Source organism: Larus michahellis, chromosome 5 (assembly GCF_964199755.1).
Source record: "Larus michahellis chromosome 5, bLarMic1.1, whole genome shotgun sequence".
NCBI lineage: Eukaryota > Metazoa > Chordata > Aves > Charadriiformes > Laridae > Larus > Larus michahellis.
The window spans coordinates 46,036,848-46,045,986 of NC_133900.1; positions in this window are offsets into that span (position 1 = coordinate 46,036,848).

The window sequence follows — 9,139 nt, forward strand, 5'->3', positions numbered from 1 at the left end:
GACACAGGCTGCAGAAATCAAAAGGCTGATTTGATGTCAGGAAAAATAATCCTTCACTGCGAGTGCTGCTGACACAGGAAGAGGGATGTGTAAAGGCTGTGCTACCTCCATCCCTGGGGTATCCAAAAGCTGGCAGGACAAGGACCCGAGAGAGTTGATCTGGGCGGTTTGCCCTCGGAGCAGAGGGTGGGGGATAATATCTCAGGAGATCCCCCAACCCCCAGTGAGGGGCAATGCCAGCAGTGGCGGGAGCAGAACTTGGGGCGTGGAGCTTGGACCTAGCACTGGGCAGGAATAACCGCAACAGAGCTGCTCCTGCTCACAGCGCTAGGATGGGGAGCTGAGGGACTGGCGCTGGCTGGGGACTCAGTCATGGCTGTGGGGGTCAATGCTGGGGACCCAGTCGGTGACCAGGTCCCATGGCTTTGGAGCAGCCATTTGGAAGCATTTGGCACAAGCTTTCCAAAAGCAATTCCCGCCAGCATGTACCTGCTCCACCACAGACACGTAACACCAATTTACACCAGCCAGGGGCTCATGCAACCTATTTTCTGCACTGGGAGATGGGCACACCAGTTTGGGGGGGGGGGGAGTTGCCCCATACAGTGACCCCCGTCTGCACTCCCCTGGGTCCTCCAGCAGGCCCTGGGCTCTCGGAGTGAGGGGCTGGCTTTGCTCGCCTTTTGCTGGCCTCAGCTTGTGTCTGTGCGTGCTCTGGGGACAGGGATGGGATGGGATGGGATGGGATGGGATGGGATGGGATGGGATGGGATGGGATCGGGTGGGATGGGAGCAGCACTGACCCCACCGGTGGCAGGCAGGATGGGGGCAGGCATCCCCCTCCCCAGCCCATTGCAGCAGCCGCTGCCTCCTCGCTGAGATCCCTCCAAGCATCTGGTGGCAGCGAGGTTAAACCTCAGTCATCTGCTAAACTGCAAGTCCAGACAGATGAGTTCAGATGGAGTTGGGGTGACCTGGGCAGGTCCATCCCTCCGGCTGGAAATCACCTTTTCACGGTACCTCCATGGCAGAGCCCTCCAACTCCACCGCCGACGAACCCGCGTCCTCCTCCGCCACCTGCGCCCACGCTGCTCGCCGCCTCCTGACTGAGCCCCCAGGCTTTGTGAAGGCTCTTGGTGCGTATCTATTCCCTCCCTCCCTCCCTCCCACATCTCCCCAGCCTGAAGTTATTTAATTCTTGCCAAAACACATCCCCCCCGGCCCAGGGTGGCTGGGCTGCTCCAGCTGTCCCCTCCTGCCCACCGTGCCCAGATGCTTGCGGGGGGGGCCAGGGCAGATGTTGCCGGCTGGCACACATAATTCGGCCCCGTGACCTGCTGCTGGACGGCCATGCCAGATGCTGGCTCTTCCCTGCAGTGCAACTGGTGCAGCCTGGTCCTGAGGGCACAGAGAAGAGGATACTGGGAGGGTCCCACCAGTGACAGGACATACATCCAACCGGGAGCAAGGGCAGCACGGAGACAGGCCGTAGGCAGGATAGGGAAGGCACCTGGCAGCACCGAGGGAGAGCTGAAGGATTGGTCCCGTACTGCTAAATCTCTGCAAACCACCTGCCCTGACCCGCACGGAGGGGCTCAGAGATGTGAGGGGAGCCTGGGAGAGGACCAGGGTGTGCACCCGCCTTAATCCAGCCCCACGGCTGCAGGAACGCCCCTGTGCTGCGGGCAGGGAGCCAGCGATTACCTCCGGGCCCTCTGAGCTCCTTCTCCTCCTTTCCTTCTGGAGCGACACACGTTAAGCCAAATCCTCCCGTCACATGGTTTAAAAGCAGAGCAAGGGAATAAGGGCAGGTCAGAAGGTGAACTGGAGGCCACGGATTTGCCATCGGGCAGAGGACCTTGCAGAAATGTGCTAGGCATTTCTCCTTGGATAAATTAGTGTGCGCTTTGATTTGCTGTTTGCAGTAATCCTGGGGACGGCTGAAATGCACCCGGTGGTGAGGGTGATCTTGGGGCACGCAGAGGGCTGGGCTCGTTGCCCTCTCTTTGTGCTGGCAGAGCTGTCCACAAGCGTGAGCCCGGCCGGCCTCAGTGCGACAGCGATGCTGATGGATCTTGCGATGATTATTGCTGGCCTGCCGGGCTCAGAGGCGGGGAAGGAGCCCACCTGCTCTGTGTGAGCAGTGGCGTGATGTCCCCGCGCAGAGGTGGCCCTCACCCCTGTCCTGGACCCCGGTGCTTGCCAGCTCTGTGGTGGGATCATCTCTGAACAATGCCAGCCCAGTGGGTCGGTCCTGGTGGCGTGGGATAAGGAGGTGCCACTGCTATGTCAGGACAACAGGTGTGGGGCAACACCATGCCACCCAGCTTGTGATGCCTCTGCTCTTCCTAGGATTTACCCCTAAACCCAAACCATTGGCAGCCAAAGCCCCCCACTCAGAGCAGACCTCCTCCCCAGCCCTCCCCAAGGGTGTCCCCGGCCAGGGCCATCTCTCCTCCATCCCAGTTCTAGCGCTTCTCACGTCCTCCCTCCCCAAGGTTTGGCGCTCTCTGTAACATCTGCTAAGTCCGTCCCACTTCTTCCTCGCCATCATCATCGATTATCTGAAGGTCACTGCTACCTGTGGGCTGGGTGGCGGCAAGGCTTGGTGGCTGCAGTGGGAAACCATGTGGGGCCACCCCTGCCTGATACTCCTGTTTGGGCCCGAGTCAGCAGCAATGGATGCAGGCCGGGGTGGCTGGGTGGCCAGACACCTCCCTCCTCCCCCTGTCCTACTGTCACACACACTGCCTGGTTCCTGGCATGTGGCTGCACCTCATGGCTGCGGTCATGCAGGGGGCCTGGGCTGGGACTGGTGGGGTGGAGGGGACAGAGCTCAGCGGCCCCAGCCTCACTGAGCCCTACGGACCCTCTGCAAGTCCCCTTAACCCACACCAAACACCCATGTGCCGTGGTCCAGGTCCTGCCCAGCCCCCAGGGACCCCCTCCCTTCTTCTCTGCCTGGGGTCTCATCACCCCATTAAACCCATGGGAGACTGGGACTGTCTGTCCCATGGAGGCTGCTGGAGCACCCCCAGTCCCAGTGCCAAGCCCCAGCACTTCCTGCATGCCGTCGAGACCCCACTGCTCCTCCTGACAGCAGTGGAGGTTTATTGGGGTCCCTCGGGAGCACCCTGGGGTTCCATGGACAAGGTGTGACAAGGCTCCCAGCTATGTTAATTTTATGCTCATTAACTGGAATTGCCTGTGTGCAGCGATGATGGGTGCCTGGGGGATGAAACGTGGTTTGGAGATGATTCCCCCTTCCTTGGAAGCAGCTGGCCCAGGGTGGGTAACAGTGGCTGCAGGGCCCCAAGGTAAGTGTCCTGGAGGACCCACAGTGAGTGTCCTGGGGGGGCCTGGGGGTTTGGGGTCAGGGAGGTTTCCCATGTAGCAGGGGCTGGAGAAACTGGAAAGGTCAAGATTATAAAAACGTGGTAGCAGCTCCCCAGGGGTGTGATCACACCCTCCTCCACACACCTGGTGGCACATGGTGTGCCAACAGCGCCGACACCTTGTCATCTGCGTGTCCCTGCAGCCCCGCTCGCCCTCGCTGTGTGCCTGCCTGGGCCGGGCAGGAAAGACCCCAGGGCTGGGAGCAGCCGAAGGGCAGGGAGTGATGAGCAGGGTTGCACGTGAACCAGAAACTACCGCCTGCAAATGCTGAGCAGCATCTCATGGTGCAGAATAACCTGTGACTGCACTTTGGAGAAGCTGAGCCTCGAGGTCTGTTTGTCCTCCTTCTCCTTGCCTCCCCTTTTGGGTGCCATCCCAGTGCCTGGTTGGTTTTTCACAGCTTGTGACTCCACGTCCCTTGTTGGTCTGGGCTCTGCCATGGGTGTTTCCAGTGAAGACACCAGCCTGTGGACACCTGTGTGCCTCCAGCCTTCATGGCGGGGATGGCACCGGCTGTGCCAGGGTGCCCAACAGCAGGACACAGCCTGGGGCAGAGATCCTAGGAGCAGGAATCCCTGAAGTGGGGACCCCAGCAGCCGGGATTGCAGAGAGGGATCTGCTTGGAAGCAGGGATCCAAGAAACCAGGATGCTGGGGGAGAGGATGCCAGGAGCCGCGTCCCAGGAACAGGGATGCCACAGGAGGAGATCTCAGGCGCAGGGTCCCAGGAGTGGGGAAGGTTCTGCGGTCCCCGGACCCCGCCACTCCCCGTGTCGAGGTGGCTCCGCCGCCCTGGAATCCCTTGGAGTGGGGAGCCCCAGGGGATGAGGCGCTGCTCGCAGGGCCGGGGCGCTGGACGGGGATCCCCGGTGCTAGCGGGCTCGGTCATTGGCGGGGTGTCGGAACAGCCGTGTCGGGGGGGTCTGCAGTGCCGGCCTGCCCAGATTTCGTTTTATTTCGTTTTATTTCGTTTTATCCGAGCGGGCGCGGCGGGGCCGGGCAGGCCGGGACAAAGGGAGAGCACCCACCCGCGGGGGACCGTTCCGGGGCGTGGGGGCTGCCGCGGCCCGGGGAGGGGTGTTCCCCACCCTGGAGGGGTGTCCTCTGCCCGGGGAAGGGCGTCCGCCGCCCGCCCTCTCCCGAGGCCGCCCCGGGCTCCCCGGGACAGCCGGCTCCGCTAACGAAATCAGCGCTGCGGAGGGCTCGGGGTGCGGGGGCACATCACAGCTGGGCACCCCCGGGAGGGCTCCGGGACGAGGGGGTGTCCCCGGGACCCCCAGCGCTTCCCCCGCCGTCCTCTGCCTTCGTCCGTGTCCCCGGAGCAGCCGCCGGAGCCCGGGACGGGAGAAGACGCCGAGGCCGCCCGGTCCGGGCTTGTTCCGGCGAGCAACCCCGGGGCCCAGCCCGGCCCGGCAGAGGTGGCCCCGGGGGTGTCCCCGGGGCAGGGACCCACCCCTGTCCGTGGCAAAATTCGCCCTCAGCTGCAGGTGCGCCCTGACAGGGCACCCTGCACACGGACACCACTGTCTGCCGGCGCTTACACCGTGTCCGTGCACACCCACCCGTGTCTGTGCTCGGCTACACCGTGTCCGTGCACACCCGCCCGTGTCCGTGCGCGGCTACATCGTGTCCGTGCACACCCGCCCGTGTCTGTGCTCGGCTACACCGTGTCCGTGCACATCCACCCGTGTCCGTGCACGGTTACGTTGCAGCCCCGATCCCGGCTGTGCACGGCTGCACCGTCCCCGTGCACACACGCACCAGCAATGAATAAGTAAATCCGTGCAGGGCTACGGTGTAGCCCTGCGCACCCACACTGTGACATGTGCACGGCTACGAGCCCGTCCACGCTCACTCGTGTCTGTGTACCGTTGCGGCTTGTCCACGCACACTCACCCGTGTCTCTGCACCGTCACGGTGTGTCCACCCGCACTCACCCGTGTCTGTGCACGGCTATATCGGATAATTGGATACGCTGTATAGGGTGCAGCTTCCCTGATGGCTTTAAAAACAAACAAACAAACAAACAAAAACCTACCAACCAACCAACCCCCAAACGAATCACCCCGCGAGAAGGCAGCGGTGCAAGGTCACACTGTGCCCACGGGCGGCTGCCCCGTGTCCCTGTGTCCGTGCACGGCCACACAGTCCTCCTGCAGTCCCCTGAGCCCGTTTTGTCCCCCCGAGTCTCTGTAAAGCCGGGCACACTCACGCCGTGTCCGTGCACACTCACGCCGTGTCCGTGGACACTTACACTGTCTCTGCACGGTCGCACCGGGTCCGTGCGCATTCACGGTGTGTCCGTGCACACTCACACGGTATCCACGCACTTTTACAGTGTTCGTGCACGAATCCGCGCACATTTTCCCCGTGTCCACGCCCGTGTTTCCCGTGTCCGCACGTTTACCCCGTGTCCGTGCAGAAGTTCCCCGTGTCCGGACACGGTTTCCCCGTGTCCGCGCACGTTTACCCGTATCCGTGCACATCTCCCCCGTGTCCGCCCACGTTTAGCCGTGCCCGTGTACATCTCTCCGTGTCCATGCATGTTTACCCATTGTCCGTGCACGTTTGCCCATGTCCGTGCACAGTCCCCTCGTGTTTTCACACAGCTCCCCGTGCCCATCCACGTTTACCCGTGTCCGTGCACTTCTCCCTCGTGTCTGTAAACGCTTACCCGTGTCCGTGAACACTACCTCTGTGTCCGTAGACTTTTACGCGTGTCAGCGCACATTTCTCCCGTGTCCGTACACCCTTACCCGTGTCCGTGCACGTTTACCCCCTGTCCGTGCACATTTCCTCCGTGTCCGGACACGCTCACCCGTGTTCATGCACATTTCTCCGGTGTGCGTACACGCTTACCCGTGTCCGTGCACGTTTACCCAGCGTCCGTACACGTTTACCCGTGTCCGTGCACATTTCCCCCGTGTCCGTACACGCTTACCCCTGTCCGTGCGCAGTCCCCCCGTGTCCATGCGCGGCTCCCCCGTGTCCGTGAACATCTCCCGCGTGTCCATGCATGTTTACCCCGTGTCCGGCCACATTCCCCCCGTGTTTTCGCACTGCACCCCCGTGCCCACGGATGCCCCGCAACAGTTACCGTGCTCCGCCGCGCTCTCCCGGCCTGGGCCCGGCTCCGCGGCCGCCACCGGCCGCCGCCTCGCTGCTCCGGCACCGGGGGACCCTCGGCGGTGCCCGCGGGGCTCTGCAGCCTCCGGCCGGGAGCACCGGGATGGGGACGGGGTTCTTCCCGGGAAAGACCGTTCGTTTGCGGGGAGGGGAAGGAAGAGGGTACCCCGTCCCCGGGCGGCCGCGTTGGCCCCCGGGCCGGTAAAGCCGTGCTTGGCGTAAGCCCGGCGGGCCGGGAGTCCCCAGGGTCGGAGGGTTTAGCGTCCGGGGAAGTCCCGGCTCCGCTCCCGGTGGACATCCCCCGGCCGCAGCCCAGGACCGGGGCCCGCAGGCCGCCGGCGTGGGCCGTGGGCCCGGGGAAACGCGCTCGCACCGAGCGCAGCGCAGTAGAGCCGGGCTGAACGGCGCCGAACCGTGCGGGCCCTGCGTTACCTTCATTTCCAGCGAGCCGGGGGTGCCGGGCCCGGGGAGCTCTGGGCGGCAGATGGGGCCCCTTCGCCAGGGTGTCAAACGGGAAAATAAAGGAATATTTGGACTTTTTTCGCCTTTTCGCCGCCCCCGGAGCGGCGGGGAGGAGAGCGGGGCGGCGGCTCGGGAGGGCCCCGGGGGGCTCGGCGGGGATGGCAGCGGGCGAGAGTCGGTGTCCGGAGCCAGCGAGGGGCCGCTGAAAACGGGTCTGCTTCGGGCGAGGGAGCCCCCCCCCGGGCCGGGCTTCCCCGGGCCGGGTCCGGCTCCATACGGCCCGAACGAGCCAGAAAAAGTAGCAATAATGGTAATAATAACAATAGCAATAATGGTAATAATAGCAACAACAATAACAACTGTAATAACAACGATAAAACAAAATCATCATCAATAATAATGTAACGAGCAGCATTAATTTTTATTTTTACTATTAGTGTTATTATTATTTATGAGGATAAGGCAGGTCAGGCCGAGGCTGCCGTGGCTCCGCTCCACCCTGCGCACCCCCGCGGAGGAGCGCGGATCCCCTCGCATCGGCTTCTCGGGAGCGGCGGAGCGGCGGCGCCGGCTCGCACCCGGGTATTTCCCTTCCTCTGCTCCCTTCCCCGCAAGCTCAGACCCACCCGGAGCAAATCTCTTACCGTTATTATTAATGATAGCGATAGCGATAACGAGAAAAATAGCAGTAAGAGAGCAGGAGCCGGGAGGGAAGGGGGGGACGCGGGGAGCGGCGGGAACTGGGTGCTGAGCGGGCTCCTGAGCCGGTTCTCGCCCGGTTGTACCGCGGCCCGAGCCGCCGCCCGGTGCCGGGGCTCGGCGGAGGGAGGATATTTCGTTACAGCAGCTCCCGGGCGGAGGCTGCCCTCCGCCTTCCCCACCGGAGAACGGCCCGGAGCCCTTCCCCACCCGTGGCCGCCGGGCATCGCCTCTGCAGGGCGGAGGGTGGTTTTGAGTCGTGATTATTTTTCTTGGGCTTCGTTATGAAGCTTTTGACAATGTCACGACATGAACCACCCTCCAGCCGCGCCCGGCGGCGGGGGAGCGCGGAGTCCGGCCGCCCGGCCCCGGCCCGGCCCGGCCTTGCCGCAGCTCCGGGAGCCTGGAGCGGGGAAGGGGGAGAGGGGAACAGCTTGCCGCCGCCAGCACCTACCCCGAACCGACGGCTCCATCCCGACGCCGCGTCCCGCTGAAGCCTCCCGGCGCCGCAGGACCGAGGGTGCGGGCCGAGGGCACCAGCCCTCCGCTGAGCCGGCTCGGCCCTTGCTCCGCGCCCGCCCGGCCGCATCCCTGCTCCCCGCTCTCCCCCACCTCCGGGTTATTCGTTTGCCTTATTTTCTTTTCTTTTCCTTTTTTTTTCAATTTCCTTTTATTTTATTTTTCTCTTTTTACTTTATTTTTTTCCTTAATCGATTTTTATTTGCTCCGCGCCGTTTGGGTTATTTCAGGCATGGGCGCAGGCTGCCGCAGACACGGAGACTCGGGGCCCACCCTCGCCCAAGAGCAAATTTGAAGGCCTTGAACTCCCCGTCCGTGCCAAAACCCCGAGCCGGGCGCCTTCTGCTTCGGCTGGGGTCTCCCTCCGGGGAATCGGGCGGACCGAGACCGGTCCGGGATACCTCGGCTACGGCCGAGCCCGCCGCAGCCCCGGGCGATGCTCGATATCGGGCTGCGGGAGCGGCGGAGCCCGGGTAGGTGTCGGGGGGTTTGGAGACCCGGTGTGTCCTTCTCCAGGTCCCGGTCGCTGGGGATCGAGTTCTCGGGGATGCTAGGCTCTCGGCAATTGGATTAACAGCTAATTTATTTATTTTCAATCCAGCGTCATTACAACCGCTTCGATTTGAGGGGATTCAGGGAGAGACGAAGAGGGGTGCCGCCGGCCCCCGCCCTCTCCCCCCGTGTGAAGCATCGCCGCCGCCGCCGCTTTTCCACCGGGTTTTGCCCCGTTTGCAGAGAGCGGCGGAACGGATCTCTCCTGGGGAGGGAAGAGAGCTGCCTGGAACCCCCGGCCTGTGAGGCCGCCCGGTAGCCCGGCCTCCCCGGCTGGACACGGGGACCCGTTCGCATCGGTGATGGAGCCGGTGCCGGTACCGCAGCCGGCCCGGTGCCCGGAGCCAGTCCGGGGGGGATGCGACTGCCGGGAGCGACTGTGCCGG